Below are 11,711 nucleotides of genomic sequence, written 5' to 3'. Positions count from 1 at the left end.
GACGATGGACGGAACCGTTAATAATGAACCTAGAAAATTTGCATAACATTTTAGCATCAAGTATCACCGCATCTTCACCCGATTGGTACATTTACAGGGGTTGGAAGGGTGGGTAATATTGACACGAAGCTTATGGCTGTTCTATCGATTAGAAACATAATTCTACCGTACAATTTTTTTTATATTATATGTCGAAACTAGTTACCACTGTTGAAGATAAAACACGCACAATTTACACAAACAATGTGATAGGGAAAATTGGGTTTATGTTTAACATATGTTCGCCTATTGGTTTGAATACGGGTTAGAAAAATCATGTAAATATCAATTTATTAAACGACGTTTTTGTCATATATTGTCAACCAAATTACATTCACACTCGTGGTTTATCGCGACATGGGATGTGCGGGGTAAAAACGGCTTGCATCTGGGTAGATCACCGGTTTAACTAATAACGTGTAATTATGTGGATGTTCATCGAAAGTGAAACCGAACAACAAATCTACCCGACTGATGCGTTTAATACTGCCATTAAAAGACCCTTATAATTCACCTATGATAGTTCGAATTGTCCGACTGTTAATGGTTCAATTACGATTCATCTGACATTATGTCAGTGGGATATAATTGTTTGGAACGGGAGATTGTAGAGGACGCTGCTTTGCCGTTATACAGTGCGCACGTGCTGTAGGCTAACAAACAGAGACGTGAAATTGTTGTGTGTATTAATATTTAGAATGTGACGCTTGGTCGGGACCCTTTGATCGATTACTCGTTGGATTCGTTTGGGTCCGTACACACGTCCACACCAGGTATAATATTTATCCCGTCATATTTTATCAGTTGTTTAGTAGAATAGGCATATAGCGTACCATGTAGTAAAGCTTTAAACTAACACCAATCTATGACAATGTATTTTCCATTTAGTATTGATAACAAGCTCTTTATTCAGGCCATGGCAACTCTGTAAGATGTCAGAGAGAACGCGTGCCATAAAGATTTCAAACCTGAATATCAATTGTGGATCAGTGTGTAAAGTAACTGTTGAATTTATAGAACATAATAATTAAATTTAAACGTAACACATCTTTTTAAAAAGAACAAGGAGATATTTGAACGGAGAAAAAACTTAATCTTGAGGAGTGACAGCGTTCTCATGACGTAGCAAGGGTTTTCTGTTTGGATTTGTGTAGCGTTTTTCTTCTTTATTGGTCACCTGGTCCCCGGTTTTTGTCTTCTTCTTTTTTTACTTTGAATACAAAATTTGCGCTTGTGTATCGAAGATGTGTTACATTTGATTTCTATATTACTTAAGGAAACGAGTCTCAGAGATACTTGGTGTATCTGGAACGAAAAAGAGTCCTGTCTTTGCGGCATTTTTCTGATTAAAAGTTTCCGTTCCATTACTCTACACATAATATATTTTGTTTGATGTAAAACACATAACATAAATTTAACAGGAAAATGACTACTTTTTGATACCTTTAAACGGTTAAACAATGACGTGACTCTTTACATTAATTAACAACTTATTTTGAATCTTCAATGTCAATAGTTAACACAATCACAGTCTTACAGATATGTACATAGAACTAAAGGCGAGCGTATCTCAAAGACATGGTTGGTGGTTGGCTCTTCATATAACTGAGAGAAGAAAATAAAAATGTTTCATCAACCATTGTACAACTTGTCAACCGCTTTCCATTTAATGACAGTCGTTTATAAACTCTTACATTTATCAACCAACAAGAGAATATCAAGGTTCAAACGAATCGTAATTCAACTTTAAGATCGATGAAAATATGACAAAATATTAAAAAAGACAAACAATTTACACGGAGACCTTTGACATTGGATACAGCAATAGATATGTCATGGGGGTTTATTTTGATACTAAAGAAATACGTTATGCTTTATATTGCTTTGAACCTTTGCAATTCTACGAATGACAGTTTGTTGCAGATGTCTTTAGAGATTTTGAACATACAGCTTTCTTTGTAGATAGCAGGGTGTTTATTTCAAACAAATTTAGAAACAAATACAACGGGAAAATGTCATGATATCATGACACAGGGAACAACTATTACCCGAAAAAACAAATAGTCACGATGTGTGTATCTTGCCTATCACGGATGAGATGTTACTCTATTTCGAGAACAGGTGATTATTTTTTAATTGAAATGTATTCTGATTGCGTAAGTGATTTGATACATGTATCAGTACGAAAATAACACAGGTGTTTAATTACGATGCATCCGTATGTAATGTTTATGAATTTGACATAATTATGAATATAACCTGTCATCCTTAAGAATTAATATAGAATTGTGATTTACAACTTAAAATGTCTACAGTTGAAAAACAGACTATAGCACGATTTGCACCAAACGAACACTAGTCATTGCACAACGTTAGTACACAGGCCCAAAACATACCACAGTATTAACCCACTATCCGGACTCAGGGTCTAGACGAAAGACAGCAATAGCCACCGCAGTATACCGCAAGTAAAATGGAGGACATCTTGAAAATCAATATCGATACCGGGATCAAAACCAGGGCCCGTATTCAAGACACCGTTCCCATGCTCAAAGTCTGATTTTCTGCTCAAGCCCAATTTCTTATTCAAGTGATAAATTTATGAAAACTTACATTTTTTCAATGATCTGGAAGAATTCTTGAGAGTCTTTTGGCTGAATACCATTTTCTATGTGTAAACTTGACTCTTTGACCGTGTAACATGATTTTAAACCAGCGGCAAGAAAGTAGGTTTGAGCACAGAATCCATGCTTGAGCACGAGAACGGCTTCATGAATACGGGGCCCAGGCGATCTGGAAGGATAAGCGTTCCTTGCGATATATGTGCTATCCAATATGATGTCCCCGTCAAATCTAGGTCACTAACGACCAAAGAGATGTTAAATGTTGTCTGATGAACACTAAACGTGCTAGTTGTGTAAGCTTTGTTATTGATCTTTCTTTGAACTGAAATATATCGCAGTTGACTTGTAGATCTTATACAAGTGTATATGTAACATTTACGTGTTTATATGAAATATTTACGAAAAGTTCACGACATGACTACAATCAAATACGTGCGCTGGCTAATGAAATTACAAAATACCAATACCCCATACAATGATTATATGTATAGCTACTTACACACAACTAGTAATATAATGTATATACAGCGTATATTCACATTGGTGAAGAGAGAAAGAAATAACTGCATGGCTGGTTTAGCGACACATTAAACAGATGTCTTTGGAAAGAACACCAGGAGGATAGGACCATGCTTTCCGGGAGCGTAAGTACCCGCGATGTCCATGTATAGGTCACAAGTCTGTAGTGTAACGTTCTCGAAAGGAGAATCGAAGTAGTGACAACGAAACCACAACGAACATAAAAGGGCATAAAACAAAACCGCCGATATTCATATAACACCAGGAAACACAACTGTCACATATACTGTCGTATTGACATAGTAACAAAACGCGAATTATGTATCAAGTAAGTTGTGAAACTATATTAAACGATATCTAACAAATTTACGTTGTATTCATCTGGGCCTTGCTAGTGTGTGGCGTCATTTTAGCTTTATTATTGTAAATGAATTGTTTTTAAGCAGCTTCATGCAAAAAAACACACGATGATCTAATACTGTACTTATCGTACAGGCAGCAGGCGCCTGCGATATTAAATCTACATCCTCGCTTTAGTTAAGGTTGCCATTTTGACAGAGAAACACTCGTACCCTTTGGTAAACAATATCATACATTGTTTACATTACACACTTGGTTATTTACCGGAACCGTAACAAGTGGTAAGTCAGCATCTGGAAAGTGGCGTAAACGGCTTTATAGTTCTGGGTTAAGTAAAATGATGTTAGCGTCCTCGACCTAGTGTTTTAACGCTTCTTTAGCTCAATCCAACGTTAAATAAGAAATGCAAATGTATCTTTCCAAAACAAAAAAAAACGACAGGAAAATAGGTATGTTTGTTTATATAAGTCAAGGAAATGGTTTTTAATTCAAGAGCATGTATGTTTTGCTTTCAGAATAAGTAAATTGTGAAAATATACTTGATTTTAATGTTCGTTTTTAGGTATTTAAGGTAAAGAAGATGAATGTTTTGGTTTTCGGAAGGTCGTTCCTGAACATACAACTCATCAGCGCCTACAGATTCAGATCTCATTATCTGTAGGTCTCGCTACATTTATCTGTACGTGCAAATCAAAGTGTACGCATATAACAAGCATTATATATATGCAGGATTTATTTCACTTTTTTTTTTAAATGCAATGGATTACCATTTTACATATAATGTTGATTTCACTAATTGTGCAACATAATGTTTTGTAAACCGTTCGTTGTATAAGACAAACTTATAAAATTATAATATCTTATCACTAATTTTAATACTTAAACACTTTGGTGAAGGAAAGAAGTAATCAAGAAAACAATACTTATGCTAATACATAACTATAATGTTGTTAACTGTAAAAAGGTGTTTCCCATTTTCCTAAACGTCGATAAATAATAATAACAATGGAAAAGTACTTAATTAAAACCTCTTTATACTGTCACGAATTCACAATAGAATTTAATATAATTCTGATACATAAAGGCGTTTATAATTTAAAAAACGGGAAACCTCGGAAGACGGTAGCTATGAGCATGATGACAATGAACAGAATGGCATTATATCGAGGTCTTTCTGTGTATACATGTCACGAAGGGCGTTAAATTGAAGTTTGCTGTTTAGATTAACGACGTCATCATATATATGGGCATCTAACTGTATATACATGTAACGAGTAGCATTATAGCAAAGTTAACGGTAGATAAACGATGGCATTATATCGAGGTCCACATTGAATGTAAATTAGAGACATTCTGTTAAGGTTTTACAGTATAAAATAGAGAGATGATATATCGAGGTCTTGCATGTAAATGAGGAACATACAACTGAGTTTTTTTCTGTATATACACAATGGACTTACTGTATTGACGTTTAACTATATGTGAAAAATATCATTTTAGTATATCGAGGTTTAACTATTGGTACAGATGTGGCATTATATCGAGGGTTAACTGTTCCTAATCAAGAGCCATTCTATTGAGGTTTCACTGTATATTAACCAGGCACACAATATATTGAAGTGTTTTTGTATACAGACAGATGCTCTCTATAACACTCGCATGCTTCCGCAACGCGTTTATCGTACTTTTATTTCCCCCAGTATTGGATATCCTTAACGCTGACGTTAGTTCACACAAACCTGTATATTGTATTTGCGTGCTGTAATACATTACGAGGCAGGCTCGACATTATAGAACGAAGCCAATGTACGCTGCATGCTTACCGATCTAGATGTACCGGGATCTCAAACATTTTCATTGTTTTAGTGCTGTTGGTTTATCAGATTCGTACCATGTCGGCAGGTTATTATATAAAGTACCTGTGCGTATTTAGTTTAAACTTTCTTTTATTTCAGTTTAAGCATGTTATTACAATGAACAGAAAAGACAAAGGGAAATAGGAACAAGTGTCACAGACACTTATGTAAACCTGTATTTAACATAGAGATATACAGTCAACGGGCAGTCAGTTCGTGGTTATTTCACATGCAACGGAATTCAATCACTTTTGATAAAGCATTTCTTCGTTTATCCGGATATGTTAGGATTAATGAAACCTCATTTGATATTCTGTTTTAAAGGCATTTTTCGCATATACATCTATTTTTTCATTAATCCACGAGATTACAAAATCGCGAAAAATTAGCTTGCGAACTTTTCATCACGTACCGCATAACACGCACTTTCGTGATAACGTCAATATAAATACATATACACGGAAATCAAATTTGACTTTGAATAAATTTGGGAAATTTACATCACGTCTAATTAACATGATAAACAGTATGAAGTGTCTGGATTAACCGAAATTATACGGTTTGTATGTGTATTATGTAATACCGAAGGGGGCGCGGTGGCCGAGTGGGTATGTCGTCTGACGTACCGTTTACGACCACACCCAATTCACGACACGGTCATGGGTTCGAGGCCGACGTGGGACAGTCAGAAGGTATTGGCCGAATGTCGGTGGGTTTTTATTTCTCCCGGTACTCTGGTCTTCCTCCACCGCCACAACATGGCCTGCCCTTAATTGACCATATAGTTGTTAATAGGACGTAAAACACAAACAAACCGAACCAAAGTTAGATCGTATTGCATGAATCACACACAGAGCTGGTACCACGTGAATCACACACAGAGCTGGTATCATGTGAATCACAAACAGAGCTGGTACCACGTGAATCACACACAGAGCTGGTACCATGTGAATCACACACAGAGCTGTACCATGTGAATCACACACAGAGCTGGTACCACGTGAATCACACACAGAGCTGGTACCACGTGAATTACACACAGAGCTGGTACCACGTGAATCACACACAGAGCTGGTACCACGAGATTCAATGTGATTTCAGACATTTAAACATTCATTAGAGAATATACATATTTGTGTGTATATCGGGGATATTTGCTGAAAATTCTTTTCTCAAAAAGGCACGCAACTTGTATTTGTTATGAATATAGAGAAAATAGTACAAACAACTGAAACAATTTATTTTTCATTGTCTGTATAGAGAAACACAAGCGGTTGAACTATATACTAGTATATGTGTAACTTAAGGATCCCTGTCCCATTGATCTGTGGTTATTTCCTATATACAGTAACCTCCCCTTAACTCCGTTTGGAATTAACTGTAGCACAGTTTGGCCAAAATACTTCCGTTGACGAGGTAGCTCAATCGGTTAGAGCGGTAGTATAAGAATCCGAAGTCCTAGGTTCGAGTATGGTCTACCCCCTTACATTTTACACCCAGAACACTATTTTTTTAATTTAATTTTTGTTAATTTTATCTTTAATATTTCTCATGAAGGTATGGTTTTCTTTTCAGATATGATTTATCAAAGCTGTCATTTTGCCGGAAACACTTTCCGATGTTGAGTGACAGTTTTTGGCTTTGGTACGAGGAACCTTAATCTAGTGCAACACATCAAAATCGGCAATTCTCTTTTAATAACAGAATGATGGATTACATTTTTATCGTTGATACTCTGTGTTGAACATATATCTTGAGTTCGTATATTTAAATGTCGAGCATATTTCAATACAAATGACCCACTATAAGCGCACAGTAGGCACGCGTATCATTTCATGGTGAAACAGATAGATCTTAAACGAATAAATGCAAAAGCAACGTATCTAAAAGAAGTATTTGTTGCATCATTAAGAACGCATACCAGTACCATTTCTTCAGCACTCAAAAGACTTCACTTTAAGAAAAAAACGCTATGTTAAAGCTCAGATCAAGCATGGCTGTAATCGCTAGGAATGAAGTGATACATCTCTAGGAATACTTCTATATAACTGTTATTTCATTTCTTACGGAACTGATGACTTGGGAATTGGACGGAGTTCAATGAGATTCCAAAGACGTTTCCATCGGAAACTCGACCCACTGTGTGCGCTGATGACGTATGTTGTCGTCTATTTGGCGCCCGGAGTAGAAACGTTACCCAATCGCGAAACAAAATCTTCATTTGCTCTTTCAAGTCCAATGTGTTAAACATGATTAGGTGACAACATGCTGTTTTCCTGGGTGTTGAATCTCCAAGTCAAAGGGCTTCATCCCGTGTCACGGTGAGATAAGACGAGACTGACCTCATCATGACGTCATATCATCTGATATTTTTGTTAAGAACTTAAGGGACTGTGTCACTTAAACCAAAAGAACACGTACATTCACAATCATACCACTGCATCAAATGATATAATGAACGTGTACATTTTCGAAACAAGGAGAACTTACATTCGATTCTGTGTATGGACCTTTTTTTAATGTCTTCCCATGTGTTTGTTGCATGTCAAATTATTGTGTTTTTGATTTTCCATATACATTACGCGTCCCTGTTTTTTTTCTTCACATACGAAAAAAAGAAATGAAACGTTTTAAGAAAGAGACACATGCAAACATATGTCTACACAACTCATTTATGAAATGTAAATGATACTGGGTAAACAGTATTATATGTTTGCCTTGTCTGTTAATCTGCAAAATGTGCCTTTTCTGAAATTTTCCGTATCATTAATTAATGACCCGCGCATAGAGTGAATGTGTCATTAATTATTTGGGGTAGACCAATTCATGCAGTGACATTTATGATAAGACGTTTGCTTTTCCATAGGCAATAATGATAGATATTATGATCTCGAACACATCAACAAGCTAACAACTGCAGATCAAATTTAGATTTTTTGGTAGATAATTGCTATACAGCAAAAACCACGTGTGCTTAAATTTCAAATCTATGAGCATATCCGCAGCAAAAACTGGTCGTTTTGTAAAAACAAAAACGAAGCAGATCAGATTTATTTCCCCCCAGTGAAATATTCGCACCTCACCGATGAAATACATTTTACCTTCTGCTGATTTTGCCCTTCTCTTTATGCTGAGCGCCTTAGGCTGTATGTAAATTTTCGCTGTAATGATTAATTCGCCTTAACTATACGTTCGGCGAAAAGGGCGAAAGTCAAACTCTAGTGAACAGGTAAATATAATGTCATATTAACATCCGTAAAATATTTTGTGCATTATAGATAGAAGATGTCTTCAACAATTTATAAGTTGAAAATAAAGAAATGTTTTTCATCAAATGTTCGACCGATGACATTCATTGACATATTTCTTGGTGTTATTGAAACAAAACATCAATTTGCATAGACGTTATATATATTTAACGTAGTTGGTTTGGTGTTTTTGTTAGTGTTTTACGTCCTATTAGCAGCTATGGTCATTTAAGGACGTGCCAGATTTTGATGATGGAGGAAAGCTGGAGTTCCCGGAGAAATATTTATGATGTATAGCGCTACGGCCAGTACCTGGCGACTGCCCCACGTAGGTCTCGAACCCGCGACCCAGCGTTGGAGGGCTAGTTAACTTACTTAAAAATAAATAGATAAATACATTGTAAATAACACATAGATACATAATTAATTAAATGAATTCAACTGAGAAAGAAATGTACTTAACATATATATACATTTAGCATCATGACATTTTAAAACTAATAGGCAAATCACAGCACTTCACATTAACATTAAAGTATAAGATATACGAGTAAAAAGAGTTCAGTATCTATGTCGGTAACTCTGAAAACTGATCGTGTCCTTGAGGTATAAGCGAAGTTGTGTAAGTAAATGGGGGAGGGGAAAATGGGTATTCAGCATTTTGTTATGTCTTTGATGCTTGTTCGTTATGCCACACGCACTGACAAGATGTTTAAGAAAATCCTTCTTGATCGATCAAAGAACTTACTGGACACTTCATCTGTGTGTTAATATCCCTTTAACAGCACCGGTACGATATATTCGCTGCATACATCCCTTTACCTATTGCGTAGTGACAGATTGTTTAAATATGATTTTCAGTTCATTGAGGTCAACGCAATCCTTTTTCAAGAGATTAATGAATATGAAATTGTTCTACTGAATGACGTCTAAGTCGCCCCACTTTGTGGCCGGTGGTGGAAAAAAAAGATCCAAAACGTGCATTTCTCATTAATATAGCAATCTATGTCTTTAGGTAGCACCTCGTGTGATTTCTACTATCGGTACGTCTAATCGCTATTTGTTGGCCGTTGGCATCTTCGCCGTGAGTCAGAGTGAATGGGAGGTCTTAAAGTGCGACCACGTGTCTGTAGAACATAGAGATTCCTATTAAAAGTCTTACAGGCGCACATTAAAAGTTAAATAAAAGAAAAAGAAATGACAAATATGTGATCAAAACCGAAATTCTAACTAAATGTGTAGATGAAACAAGCATTTGTAGATGAAACAAGCGCAGAACACGAACAAGAGACACATTTATATGAAGATCCTTGAGGAAAACGGGGACAAGTGTTAAATTATTTGATACATTCATCAACCATATATATCAGTACATAAAATAAAATGGACAAGAAAAACCCGAAGTGTCAAAACACCAAGACAAATTTATAAGTAAAAGAGTGTATACAAGACATAAAAAGCAAGAAAACAGGACGCAAAACGAAACGGAAACATCAACACAAACTTCTACATAAAACTACTTTTGCTTTGGCAGGGTACGCAATTCCTGAAACACTTGTCGCATCCATCAATGCTGATAATTGGAACCCATATGGCTTCTAATGTAAAACGTTAACCTACGTAAAATAGCTGCTAAAGACAATAATATCGTTATATAGACATTGCTCAGACACATTTTGCTTATCCGAAAAAAAAAAAAAATACAATCTTGTTATATCGACAATCATTCAATCAATATGTTTAGCAACGGTTTTATGATGGAACTTTCGAATTCGGAGAATGAAGGAAATGCTTAAAAAACCAATATGGGGAAAAAGAAAAAGAAAAAACAAACTTTTTTTTATAGTTAATAAAGAAATAACTGATACGTTTTAACAAGTATGGATTTCCGGATATTTTACCCCGAATATTTTTTTTCTGAAAATAGTAATATATGTGAATCCCAAAGAGTGAGCATGATAGAAAGATATGGTAGACAGATATAGCAGTATTAATATCAACGGTGTCCAGTACTGATGTTACACGTTGTGTTGGGTGGGCACGTACCGGTACGTGCTTGTCCCATGTGACCTGACCTTTTATGTCACAGTTGTTGCCTTGACAGGTTCAACGATACTCCTAGTTTATATTCCCAAGTTCTGGAAATGCAATCCTATTGTCAAAGCGTTAAAACGCGATATGCATTTATGACTCAGAACCCCTCGAAACTGTTCCACTGTGTGTTTTGTAATTTATATTCATTATAAATTTGACGTCACACATGATATTTTGTTTTGTCTTTGGTCCATACCACTTAGCAAAAGTTCAAACTGTCTATCAATACCTGCATTGCAAAGCCTTTTTCAATATGGTGCTAATTTGTCAGATAGTGACGAGAGATTGGCGGTACATCCACTGCGTACGGTATGTACCGGGTGACCCAAGTACTGTTGAGCTATCGAGTCAGGTAAGAGATACCCTTCTGGTAGTATCGTTAAAGGAGCTACTCCCAGGTGAGAACAGGTAGGCTAGCTACTCATATGACAAAGATGGGATTGAATGACCTCACCTCCTCATCCCCCTTTCGAGGAGCTATGACAGTAACGGAGGTCGATGTCACTCGAGGTCGCGTGGGAGTTCCCTCTAACGAACTCCCTCCCACCACCTGTAATGGGATGGTGCGGGGGCTACCCAATTAATATCACATTCCATTGAAATCTTAAACAGATTTTAGCATCAGCGTGCTTAATACGTACATGTTCGTCTACTGATAGACATTTAGTTTTTAAGACTATCTCTTTTACCAAGAATGACGTAATAGCTAAATTGTAAAAACAGTGTTTTATTGGATGTACATGTAACAGTCATTTATTAAACAAAGTTTATTCTTCGTTATTTTCAAACGTAGTTTACTTTTCAAAATCAGTAATTTTGCTTAATTGTATTTTGGTTGTTTTAGTTGACCATATCTCTAGTGATAGTAGATGATCAGGCGACCCTATATTTTCTATAAGTATTAAATAATAAAACTGAAAAATGAATGTAAAAATATTTTTAAAACAAAAAAATCATATTTTCGTATTTAA

This window comes from Mizuhopecten yessoensis, unplaced genomic scaffold (genome assembly GCF_002113885.1).
Source record: "Mizuhopecten yessoensis strain PY_sf001 unplaced genomic scaffold, ASM211388v2 scaffold11171, whole genome shotgun sequence".
NCBI classification, from domain to species: domain Eukaryota; kingdom Metazoa; phylum Mollusca; class Bivalvia; order Pectinida; family Pectinidae; genus Mizuhopecten; species Mizuhopecten yessoensis.
Note: the sequence above shows the minus strand (reverse complement) of the source record.